The sequence below is a fragment of the Eschrichtius robustus genome, chromosome X (assembly GCF_028021215.1).
Source record: "Eschrichtius robustus isolate mEscRob2 chromosome X, mEscRob2.pri, whole genome shotgun sequence".
Classification (NCBI taxonomy): Eukaryota; Metazoa; Chordata; class Mammalia; order Artiodactyla; family Eschrichtiidae; genus Eschrichtius; species Eschrichtius robustus.
In genome coordinates, this window is record NC_090845.1 from 85,668,959 (window position 1) to 85,687,516 (window position 18,558).

General features: G+C 36.3%; 1 protein-coding gene across 2 annotated transcripts in view; it reads left to right on the forward strand.

Annotated features, from left to right (window-relative positions):
* Positions 1-18,558, forward strand: part of DIAPH2 (diaphanous related formin 2) — an 859,779-nt gene that overhangs the window by 183,213 nt on the left and 658,008 nt on the right. The window lies entirely within an intron of this gene.

An 18,558-nucleotide genomic window follows, 5' to 3' on the forward strand; every position in this document is an offset into this window, starting at 1 on the left:
TTCTATGCTTTGGATATTTTACTATTGATGCACCATTGATAAAGGGTAGGCAAGGAACTGAATAAAATTCAGTGTGTTCATTTTGGCTGATAGCACTTCGTAAAATGTTTACAAGGCTAGGGGTCTAAAAATAATAGGGACATTTTTTTTTTTTTATAGGGAAATTTTTTGTTTTGTGGAAGGAATTTTTCTTTATTTCATTTACGATTTATAGCTTCATTACCTCCTTAAGGTGTAGTTTCTTTCTGGGCTATAGGAAACATTTATAATCTGCAAAAGTATTATTAAACTGGCTTTGTTACAGTGTCTAAAGTTCCTCTTAGAATTAGGTCTAAAAATGGTAAAGCAGGGAGGGAAAGCATTATACTTAAATATCTTTTTTTAAATTAAAAAAATTTTAATTGAAGTATAGTTGATTTACAGCGTTTCAGGTATACAGCAAAGTGATTCAGTTCTATTTGTCTATCTATCTATCTCCTTTTTCAGATTCTTTTCCATTATGTTATAAGATATCAAATATAGTTCCCTGTGCTATACAGTAGTAGGTCCTTGTTGTTTATCTGTTTTATATATAGTAATGTGTATCTGTTAATCCCAAATTGCCAATTTATCCCTTCCCCCCTTCCTCTTTGGTAACCATAAATTTGTTTTCTGAATATCTTAAATATCTAAATATCTTATTCTTAAATATCCTTATAGTCTTTGCCCAACATAACAAATGCTGATGAAGCTTTCCCTATTGTTCTTATATTTAAATGGTACATGAAGAAACTGGCTATGCCAAATAGACTGGTTATCCTATTGGACATTATCATTGGTCAAATTCTGTCCGTTTTCTTGTTGTCTTTTGCATAGGTGAGCTTTCTCTATTTGAAAGGGTAGCGTGCTTTTTCTCCCTTCATAGGGCAGAGGATAGAGTGAATATAGTGCCAGTACAAAATAGAGAAAACAGGCGCCTGTAAGGGTTCTTAGGTTGTTTTGTACCGTGAGCCCCTTTGGCAGTCTGGTGAACCTATGGGCACCTTCTCAGAATCATGTTTTTAAACGTAAAGCACAAACTACATAGGATTAACAAGGAAACTAATTATATTAAAATATACTTATCTAACTATTTTTTAAATTTATGACACATTCCAGAGAAATAGAAACTTATGTTTGCACAAAAACCTGAGGATGGATGTTTATAGCGGTTTTGTTCATAACTGACAAAAACTGGAATCAACCCAAATGTCCTCAACGGGTGAATGGCTAAATAATTGTAGTATATCCATACCATGGGCTACTACTCGGCAATAAACAGGAGCAAACTATTGATATGTGCAATTATTTGTATGAATCTCCAGGGCATTATGCTGAGTGAAAAAGCCCATGCCAAAAGGTTACTACTGCATGATTGCCTTTATATGACATTGACAAAATTATAGAAATGGAGAATAGATTAGTGGTTGCCAGGGGTGGAGGGTTGTGGGAGGGATTTGAGTGTGGTTGTGAAAGGTAACATGAAGCATCCTTGTGGCGGTGGGAGTGTTCTGTATCTTGATTTTGGTGGTTGGATACAAGAATCTACAGGTGATCAAATTGCAAAGAACTTAAATACACACACACACACACACACACACACACACACACACACAAATAAGTGCAAGTAAAACTAAGGAACTCTCATTAGGATAGGTGGGTTTTCTCAATGTCAGTATCCCAGTTGTGATATTGCAATATAGTTTTGCAAGACATTACCACTGGGTGAAAACAAGGGTTTCTCTGCATTTCTCTTATAACTGGGTGCATATTTACAATTATCTCAAAATAGAAAGTTTAATTAAAAAATCGAGACAGTAATGGGCTTCTTTACAAGATTTGTTAAATAACAAGACAAAAGTGGCAGGTCGTGTAACTAGTGGAATTTTTAAGAAATGATGATATTTTACTTTTTTAAAAAATAATTAATTAATTTATTTTTGGCTGCATTGGATCTTTGTTGCTGTGCACGGGCTTTCTCTAGCTGCGGCGAGCGGGGGCTACTCTTCGTTGCGGTGTGAGGACTGCTCATTGCGGTGGCTTCTCTTGTTGTGGAGCACAGGCTCTAGGTGCGTGGGCTTCAGTAGTTGTGGCACGCGGGCTTAGTAGTTGTGGCTCAAGGGCTCTAGAGCGCAGGCTCAGTTGTTGCGGCGCACGGGCTTAGTTGCTCCGCGCGGCATGTGGGATCTTCCCGGATCAGGGCTTGAACCCGTGTCCCCTGCATTGGCAAGCGGATTCTTAACAACTGCTCCACCAGGGAAGCCCCTGAGGTTTTAATATACCACCACAAATGTGGTGTGTGGTGTGATAGGAAAATATCTGTGACTTCTGTTAGTCACAGTGACCAAGTGGTAGGTGCTGCTTATACACTGTGGTCTGTTGCCTACATTCCTAACTGAAAGAGATGCTAAATTCAAGTCAGCAGTTACTGAAAATAAAGATGTCATTTTTCCCCTTCCAAGTTTGCATACTCCCTGAATTGGGACCCAGGGTTAAGAAGCCCCTGGGTTACTTTCTATCTGTTTACATTTCATTATCTGATATATCTCTAGGGCCTCTGTCAAATAAAAGATAAACATAATGCTTAAGCTTTCTCTTAAGTACAGTGGGTGGTGATAAGTTCTCATAAAAAATGCTAGTAGGCACACACTTTACAGTTTTAAAGATTTACTGGGTGTCCATTCACTCACATGCACGTTGTTCATTGTAATTGCTAAATACTAGTTTTAAAAGGCAAGTATGGATAGATTTTTAATTTTTTTCTTTTGGCTGTGTTGGGTCTTCGTTGCTGTGTGCGGGCTTTCTCTAGTTGTGGGGAGCAGGGGCTACTCTTTGTTGCGGTGCATGGGCTTCTCAGTGCAGTGGCTTCTCTTGTTGTGGAGCGTGGGCTTCAGTAGTTGTGGCACACAGGCTCAGTAGTTGTGGCTTGTGGGCTCTAGAGCACAGGCTCAGTAGTTGTGGCGCACGGGCTTAGTTGCTCCGTGGCATGTGGGATCTTGCCGGACCAGGGATCGAACCCGTGTCGCCTGCATTGGCAGGTGGATTCTTGACCGCAGCGCCACCAGGGAAGTCCCTGGATAGATTTTAAGTATGGAGTAGACCACATGTTTATTGTGTTTGATATGAAAAAGAAACATGTCAGACTGATTGCTAATTATACAGATTGACTAATTTTGAATATCATTAAATATTTTAATTAGCTTTCTCTAAGAAATCATTTAATGGTGGTTTAGCTTCTCATTGTTAATGTCTCTAGGAGTGTCTAGATCAGATAAGGCTGTTGTTTTACAAGAAATGAAGTTTAGTGTTTGGGGATCAACATTCTACTTATTAAAATATCACCCATTTGTTTCAGTCAATGATAAAAATTAAAATTTATTGTGTGTTTAACTGAGTAATTATTTGGTGTTATTATGAAGTAGTTTCTTCCATACTACATAAATTACGTGTTTCACGACAAAAGAAATAACAATAGGGCCACAGAACTTAAATATGTGTTTTGGGTTTCCTTGTGTACTTGACATTTCTAATAGTACATGTGCTGAAAGAATGATTTAAGTATTCATTCTGTGGTGGTTTTAGATTCTATAATTTGGGGGTGAAATGCTTAATCTGGTATTTAATATATAGAAGCTTCAATAAGTAAACAATAAATGTTTTCTCATAGAAAACCTTACACTTAAAACATTCTAGCTAATTATACTGAAATAAACTTAGTCAAATTCTTTTGAGACAAATGGTATGTATAATCTGAAGAATGATGATGCTTTTACATTGTACCTCTTAATCCCCTTCACCTATTTTGCCCGTCTCCTACCCGCCCCCACATGACAACCACCACTTTGCTTTTTGTATCCATGAGTCTATTTCTATTTTGTTTGTATGTTTGTTTGTTTTGTTTTTTAGATTCCACTTACAAGTGAAATCATACAGTATTTTTCTTTCTCTGTCTGACTTGTTTCACTTAGCATAATATCCTGTAGGACCAACCATTTTGTGGCAGTGGCAAGAGTTCATTCTTTTTACAGCTGAGTAATATTCCATTTATACTAGTAATCCATCTATTCAGATTTTCTATTTCTTCATGATTGAGTCTGGGAAGGTTGTGTGTTTCTAGGAATTTATCCATTTATTTTGTTTAATTTGTTGGCATATAATTGTTCGTAGTAATCTCTTATGATCCTTTGTATTTTTGTGGTGTTGCTTGTACCTTCTCTTTCATTTCTGATTTTATTTATTTGGGCCCCCTCTGTTTTTTTCTTGATGAGTCTGACTAAAGGTTTATCACTTTTGTTTATGTTTTCAGAGAACTAGCTCTTTGTTTTATTGATCTTTTAAAAATTTTAGTTTCTATTTTATTTATTTCCTCTTTGATCTTTAGTATTTCCTTCCTTCTACCAACTTTGGGTTTATTTTCTTCTTATTTTTCTAGCTCCTTTAAATGTAAAGTTAGATTTGTTTGTTTGTTTCTTGGGATAGGCCTGTATTTCTATGAGTTTTACTCTTAGAACTGCTTTTCCTGTGTCCCAAAGATTTTGGAATGTTCTGTTTGCATTTTTATTTGTTTCAAGTTATTTTTTGCTTTCTTCTTTGATTTCTTCATTGACCCATTGGTGGTTTAATAGCACGTTGTTTAGTCTCCACGCATTTGTGGTTTTTTTCCAGTTTTTTTGCTTGCGATTGATTTCTAATTTTATACACTTGTGGTCACAAAAGATGCTTGATATGATTTCAGTCTTCTTAAATTTATTGAGACTTGTTTTGTTACCTTACATATGATCTAAACTGGAGAATGTTCCATATGCACTTGAAAACAATGTGTATTCTGCTGTTTTTAGATGCAGTGTTCTGTATATATATTAAGTTCATCTTGTCTCATGTGTTGTTTAAGGCTAATGTTTCCTTACTGATTTTCTATCTGGATGATCTATCCATTGATGTAAGGAGGGTAGGGGTATTAAAGTCCTGCACTCTTATTGTGTTGTTGTCTCTTTCTTCCCTTATCTCTGTTAATATTTGCTTTGTATATTTAGGTGCTTCTTTGTCTGGTGCATAAATGTTTATAAATGTTATATCTTCTTGTTGGATTGACTCTTTTATTATTATGAAATGCCTTCTTTGACTTTTGTTACAGTCTTTGTTTTAAACTCTATTTTGTCTGATATAAGTATTGCTACCCAAGCTATCTTTTTATTTCCATTTGCATTGTATATCTTTTTACATCCCCTCATTTTCAGCCTGTGAGTTTCTTTAGGTTTGATGTGAGTCTCTTGTAGGCAGCATATAGAAAGGTCTTTTTAAAAAAAATCTATTCAGCTACACTATGTCTTTTGATTAGAGCATTTATTCCATTTAGAGTAATTATTGATAGCTATATAATTATTGTAATTTTGTTAGTTGTTTTCTGGAAGTTTTTGTAGTTCTCTGTTTCTTCTTCTCTCTCTCTTCCCTTGTGGTTTGATTGTTATGTTTAGATTCCTTTCTCATTTTCCTTTTTTGTATTTACTATAATTTTTTGTGTGTGTGTGTGGTTACTGTGAAGTTCACATATGACATCCTACGTGTATAGCATACTCTTTTAAGTTAAGAGTAACTTAATTTGGAACACATTCCAAAACTTTATATTTTTACCCCCTCATATTTTATGTTTTTACTGACACAATTTACATCTTTTTATTTCATACATCCCTTAACTAATTACTGGTTTTTAAAATAGTTTTACTTCTTTTGTCTTTTACCCTTCATACTTGCTTTATAAGTGATTGCTCCACTACCCTTATTATTTATTCATGTTTTCCAGTGAGATTTTTACCTGTTTATGTTTTCTTATTATTAATTAGTTCCTTTCCTTTTTAGCTTACCAAAGTCCCTTTAACATTTCTTGTAAGGCTGGTTTAGTGGTGATGAATTCCTTTTGCATTTGCTTATCTGGAAACCTCTTAACTTCTCCTTCAATTGTGAATGATTACCTTGTTGTGTAGAGAATTCTTGGTTGGCAGTTTTTTTCTTTCAGCATTATTAATATATCTTACCACTCCCTTTTGGCCTGTAAGTTTCTGCAAAAAATCTGCTGATAGCGTTAAGGAGTTTCCTTTGTATGTAATAAATTGCTTTTCTTTTTCTCCTTTTAAGATTCTCTCTTTATCCTTTACTTTTACCACTTTAATTATAATGCATCTCAGTGTGTTTTCTCTTTGCGTTCGTATTATTTGGAATTCTCTGGGCTTCCTGGACCTGGATATCTGTCTCCTTCCACAGATTCAGGAAGTTTTCAGCCATTATTTCCTCAAATAATTTTTCTGGCCCCTTGTTTCTTCTCCTTCTGGGACCTCTGTAATATGAATATTATTCCACTTGATGTTAGGATATGGTCTCTTATTCTGAGTATTACTTTTGGCCCCTGAAAAAGGTCTTAATTATAAACTGTGTGTCCTGCAATGGGAAATGACAGTATATGAATTTATCTCATGATACTACTGTTCTGTATAGGTTTTTATCTTACAGACCTTGAGTTGATAATATTAATATAGTTTATACTATATTTTTCATGCAACTAAATTAATTTTCAGTGCAAATTGATATAAAATTATTTGAAACGTTGTTGTAATTAATATATTTATTTTAAAGTACCTTTTATATTTTGGGGAAATTAATTACTTACCTTTAATAACTTCCCTTTACAAGATGTTTTTCCTTATATAGTAGGAGAGAAACCATCTAAAGGTTTAGCAATATATTCAGCTTTGTATAACCCACCAAATACATCATTCTTAGAAAAAATAGGTAGATCAACTTCTGTCAGGCACTTATTTTTTGTTTCCTTTTTCTACTGGAATTCATGGGACTTATGATGAGAAATGGGCTTTTCGGTTTCTTATGCTTTTAAACTTATAGGAGCCTCTCAAAAGCACACTGTGAACCTTTGTAGATATAATTCCAAATTTGTTAATCTATAACATTGCTTTTTTTAAAAAAATATCTTTATTGGAGTATAATTGCTTTACAATGTTGTGTTAGTTTCTGCTGTAAAACACAGTGAATGTATATATGTATAACATATATATATGTATACATATATCTCCATATCCCCTCCCTCTTGAGCCTCCCTCCCACCCTCCCTATCCCACCCCTCTAGGTCATCACAAAGCACGGAGCTGATCTCCCTGTGCTATGCGGCTGCTTCCCACTAGCTATCCATTTTACACTTGGTAGTGTATATATGTCAGTGCTACTCTCTCACTTCGTCCCAGCTTCCCCTTCCCCGCCGTGTCCTCAAGTCCGTTCTCTACGTCTGCCTCTTTACTCCTGCCCTGCCACTAGGTTCATCAGTACCATTTTTTAGATTCCATTTACATAGCATTGCTTTTTCAGAAAACTGTAGTGAACAATAACACACTCACTTGATTAAAGTAGCCAAAGAAACCTGACTACATTAGGGTTTATAAATCATGGTCGATAACAGTAATGGCATTACTGTTTTCATGACAATAATATTGTCCTTCCTATTTGAAGATCATACCACTGATAGTAATCGTTATTTTGTGCACACTGTAGTTGAAAAGACCTGTGTACAATCAATAGTTTTTCCCAGTGTCTGCAGCAAGACACCTTTACAGCCTAGAACTGTGAAGCCTTTCCTCAATTTATAAATAAATCTGTATTTACATTAAAGAATGACAGGTCATACTCAGACCAGGTCATACACAGACCAAGTCAATTTAAAATCAGAAGTGGTATCTCCACCGCAAACTTAAAATATTTTTTTAGAATATTGCATGTTTGTTTTTTTTTTTTTTTTTTTTTGACTCAGGAATTGCAAACTTGGGCACCTATCCAAGAGACTTGAAGACACAAAAACTGAACATGAATATTCATAACAACTTTGTTCATGATAACTAAAAAAATTAGAAACAACTGTCATTCGGTGGATAAATGGTTAAACAAACTGTGGTACATCGATGCCACAGAATACTACTCAGGAATAAAAAGGAAAGAGTCATTGATTTGTCAACTGGGATGAATCTCCAAGGAACTATGCTGAGTGAAAAAAGCCAATCCCCACTTGGTCATGGTGTAGAGTCCTTATTAAATATGCTGTTGAATTCAGTTTGCTACTCTCTTGTTGAGAGTTTTTATATCTATACTTATATACTGGTCTATAGTTTTCTTTCCTGTGATGTCTTTGTCTGGATTTGGCATCAAGGTAATACTGGCTCTGTAGAATGAGTGAGGAAGTGTTCCTTCGTCTTCTATTTCTTGGAAGAGTTTGAGAAGAATTGGTATTAATTCTTCTTTAGAGTTCCATAGAATTCACTATTGAAACCATCTTGTTCAGGACTTTTCTTTATTGGGAATTTTATTAAATTACTGATGCAATCTTTTTACTTGTTGATGGTCTGCTGAGATTTTCTATTTCCTCTTAAGCCAGTTTTGGTAATTTGTATGTTTCTAGGAGTTTTCCATTTCATCTAGGTTATCCCATTTGTTGGCATGCAGTTATTCACAGTATTCTCTTACAATCTTTTTTACTCATGTAAGGTCAGTCTTTATGTCCCCACTTCCATTTCTGATTTTAGTTGTTTAAGTCTTCTCTCTTTTTTTTCTTAGTAATTCTAGCTAAAAGTTTGTAAATTTTGATCTTTTCTAAGAACCAACTTTTGATTTCATTGATAATCTCTATGAAAAGAATAGATAATTCTATTTTCTATTTTGATTCTCTCCTTTCTAATCTTTATTACTTTATTCTGCTTGCTGTAGGCTTAACTTTCTATATTTTTTTCTAGTTCCTTAGTTGTAAATTTAGGTTGTTGATTTGAGATCTTTGTTCTTTTCCCTTTACCATACTAACAATTTTTTATTGACACTAATATTTTTTTTTTGAATTTCATTTTATTTATTTTTTTATACAGCAGGTTTTATTAGTTATCCATTCTATACATATTATTGTGTATATGTCAATCCCAATCTCCCAGTTCATCACAGCACCACCACCCCCCTCCGCCGCTTTCACTTCTTGGTGTCCATACGTCTGTTCTCTACATCTTTGTCTCAATTTCTGCCCTGCAAACCGGTTCATCTGTACCATTTTTCTAGGTTCCACATATATGCATTAATATACGGTATTTGTTTTTCTCTTTCTGACTTAATTCACTCTGTATGACAGTCTCTAGATTCATCCACGTCTCTACAAATGACCCAATTTCGTTCCTTTTTATGGCTGAGTAATATTCCATTGTATATATGTACCACATCTTCCTTATCCATTCATCTGTCGATGGGCATTTAGGTTGCTTCCATGACCTGGCTATTGTAAACAGTGTTGCAGTGAACACTGGGGTGCATGTGTCTTTTTGGATTATGGTTTTCTCTAGGTATATGCCCAGTAGTGGGATTGCTGGGTCATATGGTAATTCTATTTTTAGTTTTTTAAGGAACCTCCATACTGTTCTCCATAGTGGTTGTATCAATTTACATTCCCACCAACAGCGCAAGAGGTTTCCCTTTTCTCCACACTCTCTCCAGCATTTGTTGTTTGCAGATTTTCTGATGATGCCCATTCTAACTGGTGTGAGGTGATACCTCATTGTAGTTTTGATTTGCATTTCTCTAATAATTAATGATGTTGAGCAGCTTTTCATGTGCTTCTTGGCCATCTGTATGTCTTCTTTGGAGAAATGTCTATTTAGGTCTCCTGCCCATTTTTGGATTGGGTTGTTTGTTTTTCAGATATTGAGCTGCATGAGCTGTTTATGTATTTTGGAGATTAATCCTTTGTCTGATGATTCATTTGCAAATATCTTCTCCCATTCTGAGGGTTATCTGTTCGTCTTGTTTGTAGTGTCCTTTGCTTTGCAAAAGCTTTTAAGTTTCATTAGGTCCCATTTGTTTATTTTTGTTTTTATTTCCATTACTCTAGGAGGTGGATCAAAAACGATCTTGCTGTGATTTAAGTCAAAGAGTGTTCTTCCTGTTTTCGTCTAAGAGTTTTATAGTGCCCGTTCTTACATTTAGGTCTCGAATCGATTTCGAGTTTATTTTTGTGTATGGTGTTAGGGAGTGTTCTAATTTCATTCTTTTACATGTACCTGTCCAGTTTTGGCAGCGCCACTTATTGAAGAGACTGTCTTTTCTCCATTGAATATCCTTGCCTCCTTTGTCATAGATTACTTGACCATAGGTGCGTGGGTTTTTCTCTGGGCTTTATATCCTGTTCCATTGATCTGTGTTTCTGTTTTTGTGCCAGTTCCTTATTGTCTTGATTACTGTAGCTTTGTAGTATAGTCTGAAGTCAGGGAGACTGATTCCTCCCTCTCTGTTTTTTTCCCTCAAGACTGCTTTGGCTCTTCGGGGTCTTTTGTGTCTCCATTCAAATTTTAAGATTTTTTCTTCTAATTCTGTAAAAAATGCCATTGGTAATTTGATAGGGATTGCATTAAATCTGTAGATTGCTTTGGGTAGTAGAGTCATTTTCACAATGTTGATTCTTCCAATCCAAGAACATGGTATATCTCTCCATCTGTTGGTATCATCTTTAATTTCTTTCATCAGTGTCTTATAGTTTTCTGCATACAGGTCTTTTGTCTCCCTAGGCAGGTTTATTTCTAGGTATTTTATTCTTTATGTTGCAGTGGTAAATGGGAGTATTTCCTTAATTCCTCTTTCAGATGTTTCATCATTAGTGTATAGGAATGCAAGAGATTTCTGTGCATTAATTTTGTATCCTGCAACTTTACCAGATTCGTTGATTAGCTCTAGTAGTTTTCTGGTAGCATTTTTAGGATTCTCTATGTATAGTATCATGTCATCTGCAAACAGTGACAGTTTTACTTCTTCTTTTCCAATTTGTATTCCTTTTATTTCTTTTTCTTCTCTGATTGCCGTGGCTAGGACTTCCAAAACTATGTTAAATAATAGTGGGGAGAGTGGACATCCTTGTCTTGTTCCTGATCTTAGAGGAGATGCTTTCAGTTTTTCACCATTGAGAATGATGTTTGCTGTGGGTTTGTCATATATGGCCTTTATTATGTTGAGGTAGGTTCCCTCTACGCCCACTTTCTGGAGAGTTTTTATCATAAATGGGTGTTGAATTTTGTCAGAAGCTTTTTCTGCATCTATTGAGATGATCATATGGTTTTCCTTCTTCAATTTGTTAATATGGTGTATCACATTGATTGATTTGCGTATATTGAAGAATCCTTGCATCCCTGGGATAAATCCCACTTGATCATGGTGTATGATCCTTTTAATGTGTTGTTGGATTCTGTTTGCTAGTATTTTGTTGAGGATTTTTGCATCTATTTTCATCAGTGATATTGGCCTGTAATTTTCTTTTTTTGTAGTATCTTTGTCTGGTTTTGGTATCAGGGTGATGGTGGCGTCATAGGATGAGTTTGGGAGTGTTCCTTCCTCTGCAATTTTTTGGAAGAGTTTGAGAAGGATGGGTGTTAGCTCTTCTCTAAATGTTTGATAGAATTCACCTGTGAAGCCATCTGGTCCTGGACTTTTGTTTGTTGGAAGATTTTTAATGACAGTTTCAATTTCATTACTTGTGATTGGTCTGTTCATATTTTCTGTTTCTTCCTGGTTCAGTCTTGGAAGGTTATACCTTTCTAAGAATTTGTCCATTTCTTCCAGGTTGTCCATTTTATTGGCCTAGAGTTGCTTGTAGTAGTCTCTTAGGATGATTTGTATTTCTGCAGTGCCTGATGTAACTTCTCCTTTTTCATTTCTAATTTTATTGATTTGAGTCCTCTCCCTCTTTTTTTTGATGAGTCTGGCTAATGGTTTATCAATTTTGTTTATCTTCTCAAAGAACCAGCTTTTAGTTCTATTGATCTTTGCTATTGTTTTCTTTGTTTCTATTTCATTTATTTCTGCTCTGATCTTTATGATTTCTCTCCTTCTACTAACTTTGGGTTTTGTTTGTTCTTCTTTCTCTAGTTCCTTTAGATGTAGGGTTAGATTGTTTATTTGAGATTTTTCTTGTTTCTTGAGGTAGGCTTGTATAGCTGTAAACTTCCCTCTTAGAACTGCTTTTGCTGGATCCCACAGGTTTTTGGTCATTGTGTTTTCATTGTCAGTTGTTTCTAGGTATTTTTTGATTTCCTCTTTGATTTCTTCAGTGATCTCTTGGTTATTTAGTAACATATTGTTTAGCCTCCATGTGTTGTGTTTTTTCCTTTTTTTCCCCTGTAATTGATTTCTAATCTCATAGCGTTGTGGTCAGAAAAGATGCTTGATATGATTTCAATTTTCTTAAATTTACTTAGGCTTGATTTGTGACCCAAGATGTGATCTATCCTGGAAAATGTTCCATGCGCACTTGAGAAGAAAGTGTAATCTGCTGTTTTTGGATGGAATGTCCTATAAATATCAATTAAATCTCTCTGGTCTATTGTGTCATTTATAGCTTGTGTTTCCTTATTAATTTTCTGTTTGGATGATCTGTCTATTGGTGTAAGTGAGGTGTTAAAGTCCCCCACTATTGTTGTGTTACTGTCAATTTCCTCTTTTATAGCCATTAACAGTTGCCTTATGTATTGAGGTGCTCCTATGTTGGGAGGATATATATCTATAATTGTTATATCTTCTTCTTGGATTGATCCCTTGATTATTATATAGTGTTCTTCCTTGTCTCTTGTAACATCCTTTATTTTAAGGTCTATTTTATCTGATATGAGTATTGCTACTCCAGCTTTCTTTTGATTTCCATTTGCGTGTCATATCTTTTTCCATCCCCTCACTTTCAGTCTGTATGTTGTTCTTGGGTCTGAAGTGGGTCTCTTGTAGACAGCATGTATATGGGTCTTGTTTTTGTATCCATTCAGCAAGCCTGTGTCTTTTGGTTGGAGCATTTAATCCATTCACGTTTAAGGTAAATATTGATATGTATGTTCCTGTTACCATTTTCTTAATTGTTTTGAGTTTGTTTTTGTAGGTCCTTTTCTTCTCTTGTGTTTCCCACTTAGAGAAGTTCCTTTAGCATTTGTTGTAGAGCTGGTTTGGTGGTGCTGAATTCTCTTAGCTTTTGCTTGTCTGTAAAGCTTTTGATTTCTCCATCGAATCCGAATGAGATCCTTGCCGGGTAGAGTAATCTTAGTTGTAGGTTCTTCCCTTTCATCACTTTAAATATGTCATGCCACTCCCTTCTGGCTTTTAGAGTTTCTGCTGAGAAATCAGCTGTTAACCTTATGGGAGTTCCCTTGTATGTTATTTGTTGTTTTTCCCTTGCTGCTGTCAATAATTTTTCTTTGTCTTTAATTTTTGCCAATTTGATTACTATGTGTCTTGGTGTGTTTCTCCTTGGGTTTATCCTCTGTGGGGCTCTTTGTGCTTCCTGGACTTGGGTGGCTATTTCCTTTCCCATGTTAGGGAAGTTTTCGACTATAATCTCTTCAATTATTTTCTCGGGTCGTTTCTCTCTCTCTTCTCCTTCTGGGACCCCTGTAATGCGAATGTTGTTATGTTTAGTGTTGTCCCAGAGGTCTCCTAGGCTGTCTTCATTTCTTTTCATTCTTTTTTCTTTATTCTGTTCCACAGCAGTGAATTCCACCATTCTGTCTTCCAGGTCACTTATCTGTTATTCTTTCTCAGTTATTCTGCTCTTGATTCCTTCTAGTGTAGTTTTCATTTCAGTTATTGTATTGGTCATCTCTGTTTGTTTGTTCTTTAATTCTTCTAGGTCTTTGTTAAACATTTCTTGAATCTTCTCGATCTTTGCCTCCATTCTTTTCCGCCGTCCTGGATCATCTTCACTATCATTATTCTGAATTCTTTTTCTGGAAGGTTGCCTATCTCCATTTCATTTAGTTGTTTTTCCAGGGTTTTATCTTGTTTCTTCATTCGGTGCATAGCCCTTTGTCTTTTCATCTTGTCTATCTTTCTGTGAATGTGGTTTTTGTTCCACAGGCTGCAAGATCGTAGTTCTTCTTGCTTCTGCTGTCTGCCCTCTGGTGGGTGAGGCTGTCTAAGAGTCTTGAGCAAGTTTACTGATGGGAGGGACTGGTGCTGGGTAGAGCTGGCTGTTGCTTTGGTGGGCAGAGCTCAGTAAAACTTTAATCCACTTGTCTGCTGATGCGTGGGGCTGGGTTCCCTCCCTGTTGGTTGTTTGGCCTGAGGTGACCCAACGCTGGAGCCTACCCGGGCTCTTTTGGTGGGGCTAATGGCAGACTCTGGGAGGGCTCACGCCAAGGAGTACTTTCCAGAATTTCTGCTGCCAGTGTCCTTGTCCTCACGGTGAGACACAGACACCCCCCGCCTCTGCAGGCGGCCCTCCAACACTAGCAGGTAGGTCTGGTTCAGTCTGCTATGGGGTCACTGCTCCTTCCCCTGGGTTGCGATGCGTACACTACTTTGTGTGTGCCCTCCAAGAGTGGAGTCTCTGTTTCCCCCAGTCCTGTCGATGTCCTGCAATCAAATCCCTCTCGCCTTCAAAGTCTGATTCTCTAGGAATTCGTCCTCCCATTGCTGGACCCCCAGGTTGGGAAGCCTGATGTGGGCCTCAGAACCTTCACTCCAGTGGGTGGACTTCTGTGGTATAAGTGTTCTCCAGTTTGTGAGGCACCCACCAAGCAGTTATGGGATTTGATTTTATTGTGATTGCTCCCCTCCTGCCATCTCATTGTTGCTTCTCCTTTGTGTTTGGATGTGGGGTATATTTTTTGGTGAGTTCCAGTGTCTTCCTGTCGATGATTGTTCAGCAGTTATTTCTGATTCTGGTGCTCTCACAAGAGGGAATGAGAGCACGTCCTTCTACTCCGCCATCTTGAACCAATCTCGAGCATGTTTGGTTTTGAGACTAACATTTCATGTCAGAGTAGGGTGGTTGTGATTATTAAACTGACCGAAGTTTCTTTTGGTTCTTTGTGTAGTGTTTTAGAATAGTACAAAGACAGTCACCCTGGCAAGTATCTCCATTCTAATGATTTTCAAATGAAGGAATCGTTTCAAATTCGGAAAGCTCTTTGTTCACCTAGCTTTGGAGTAGCATGATGTATGCTAATTGCTAACTTTGTCTGCATTATTTTTTAAAGATCAAATGGGCACAGTGGTAATTTTCATTAATCTCATACAGAGCAGCTAATTAAAGTTTCCATTATTATCCATCCATTATCTAGTTGTTTCCTTTGTTCAGTATCAGAACAGGATGTTAATAATAAGCCATTCTTGTATTACAGCCCTATTAAATATAGTGAGAATTAGTTTAATCTATTGCACTTTTGTTTTTAGGTGATTTCTTTAATATTATTTTGTACCATATTGATTTTGCTGAAGATACTTTGACATTTTGTAATAGAGATTTCAGAATTAAATACTTGTTGCTTTAATTTTTAACTCAATATTGAGGAAAGGTGACATATAGTAAAAAAAAAAAAGAAGTAACCCAAGGACCAGAATGTTAGTGTTTTATTCGTGTAACCTCACTAATTATGTGAATTTGGGAAATCAACTTGATTCTCTATTTATGTAATGAGAGCATTAGAACAGCTGGTCTTTTAGGGCCAGTCCAGCCTTCCCATGCTATCATGTTTTCATAATTTTCAAATATGAATTTATGTTAAAACCCCAAAGTCCTTCTAAGCTTGATAAAAGACATTTGTTCTCTAAAGTTATATATCTTCTGTCTTGCTCCATTACATTGTTTTCTTCCATTCCTTAGAACTGTAGAGTATCCTCAATTATATAATTTAAACTAGTTTTTAAGGCTTGGAGGAGGGGTGAGTCCCAAGGTGATAGGCTGGCCCAGTTGTTCCATAAAGAATATCTCACGCACAACCATGTAGAAGAAAGGATCTAACATTTTCTGAGCACCTTACTCTGTCTATGAGACAACACATATGAAACGCCTGTTTTTGGCACTTGGTATGCATTGTTTTACTTAAGCCTCATAAGAAATATGAAGGGTCAGTGTTTATTACCCCTGTGTCACGGATGAGCAAACAGGTTTATAGAGATCCGTTCAGTCGTCTGATCAAAGATTACCTAGAAAGTAGGTAAAGGGCCATGATTCATACCCAGTGGCAGTTTGAGCCATCCCCAGCATACCATATACTGTGTAAGTTTACCTGTTCTGTACAAGCTTATCTGAATATATTATAATGGAATGTCTCAGGACTGTAATATTCTGAAGTGAAACTAAACTGAATTTGGAAGCTTTGGCATGTTGAAGCTCATCAGTCATTCACCCGTTTGGTTATTCACCATTCATAGATCCATCATTCATTCAAGAAATATATACTGAGTACTTAACTATGTGCCAGGCACTGTGTTAAGATCTGGAGATACAGTAGTGAACAAGATAGGCAAGTTTCCTGATTTGTGGAACCTATGTTTTAATGAGGAGGACACAGTAAACAAGTAAAGTGCTAAACGTGATAAACTTATATAAGACTGTTGGGCTGAGACTTAAATGATGAGAACCAGCAATGGAGAGGTCAGAGGTAAGAGTCTTCCAGGCAGAGAAAACAGCAAATACAAAGGTCATTCTACAGGAATAAGCCCTATATATAAGCCTCTAGGGGAGTCAGTATGGCCTTGTCATCCATTAATTAAGAAAATAAGTTTGAGGATCATATGAAAGTGAAAGTGACAGCAGATCTGCAAAATTTTATACTATAAATGTTTACTTTTTATTCCTTGTGGATCTGTAGCCTTAAGGGATGGGTAAATAAGTTATAGAAATGTGGAAATGATTTCACGATGATGGTATTACTTACTGTGCCATCTGTGTGGTGATTCATTCAGTAGACTTCCTGAACATCTACTGTATATCCTACTAAATCAAGAAAAATCAAGTCCGTGGCCATTATACAATATATGGGAGCGAATAGTATGAAGTTGTATTCCTTATTCTGTAATTGTTATGGACAGATTCAATAACAGCACACTTTTGTTGAGGCTCACTAAACCCCATCACTGTGTTAGATACTTGGCATACATGGAGTTCCCAGTCTGGAAGAGAAAGAGACACACTTAATGACCTCTGCCCCAATGTCTTAAGTGCTATAGTAGTGATAGTGTCACAGTGGTATAAGGGAATAGAGTTCCTGTACGGAAGACTTTATCAGACTTTAAACATTTACTGTTTAATGGAATTTTTAAAAATTCAGACATTAAGAATGATTGACAATTTCTATATCAGGAGGCATTCTCAATAAAAAGCCAAATAGTATGAAACCCTAGGGAATCTATTTCTCATTATTAACATATTTTTTTTTTCTTAAACTCTATATCATCTAATGATATAACTTCTATCAAATTGGAAAAAAATTGCTTTCCTTCTTCTAGCTTAGATACTTAGCAGAAACTGAGTGTAATTCATATGAACTTACAAAATGGGAGTCAAGCCTAGGGTTTTAATTCAGGGGGATACATTTGTAATACAGGAAGGGGGCAGTTATGATTATGTAGATCTGGAATGTGAAACTATGAGTTATTAGTACAATGAATGTGTTGATGATGTTTTCCTCCCAGCCTTTTCCCAAACTACTTACATAGTTATGGCAAGGTGAAGAAGCTAAGGAGCTGTGATGAGATAATGAGTTGTAGAAATAACCCCATGAATCCTGGAAATTAAGCTAAAAACTAGTCGCTATCAGATAAATGCATTTAATGGCTTTTTAAGATTACTACAGCATGGGATTAACATAGTTACGAAGGAATAGTTAGGAATTGGTGAATGCTTTACACTAATTTGTTAACTAACATGCTAATTGGAGACTATATTGTTTTGCATTTTAATAAACATTTTCACTTGGTTTTCAGATAGGGTGATATTCTGACATATTTCAGTAGATTTGGGTTATGTATAATGTTTGCATTAAATTTTGTTCACTGTATTTTGTAGAATAGAATATAAATAACTAGGAGAATTAATAAGATGACTTCTAAATGTTCATCCTGTGGGTTAAGGAGGACCACTTAATGTTAATCCTAATGCCTGGATCGTAAATTTAAGCATCCCTGTCAGTGATACTTTATGCCACTGAAGTCCATATTCTGTTCAGGTTATGAGTGCCATCAGTGTAATTTTCCTTTAAATGAGGCTGAGGAGAGTGTTGAGATATATACAACATGATTTTACCATGTGAGTTTTTTTTTATTTTTTATTTTTATTTTTTACCATGTGAGTTTTTTTTTTTTTTTAGCCCCAGAGGTTGATTGATTGATTGATTGACTGATTTATGGCTGTGTTGGGTCTTCGTTTCTGTGCGAGGGCTTTCTCTAGTTGTGGCAAGCGGGGGCCACTCTTCATCGCGGTGCGCAGGCCTCTCACTGTCGCGGCCTCTCTTGTTGCGGAGCACAGGCTCCAGACGCACAGGCTCAGTAATTGTGGCTCACAGGCCTAGTCGCTCCGCGGCATGTGGGATCTTCCCAGACCAGGGCTCGAACCCGTGTCCCCTGCATTGGCAGGCAGATTCTCAACCACTGCACCACCAGGGAAGCCCCACCATGTGAGTTTTATGACCAAAAGTTTTTAAGCGCCTGGCACTCTGTACACATTTTTTTTTAATTTTATTATTATTATTTTTTTAAATTTTA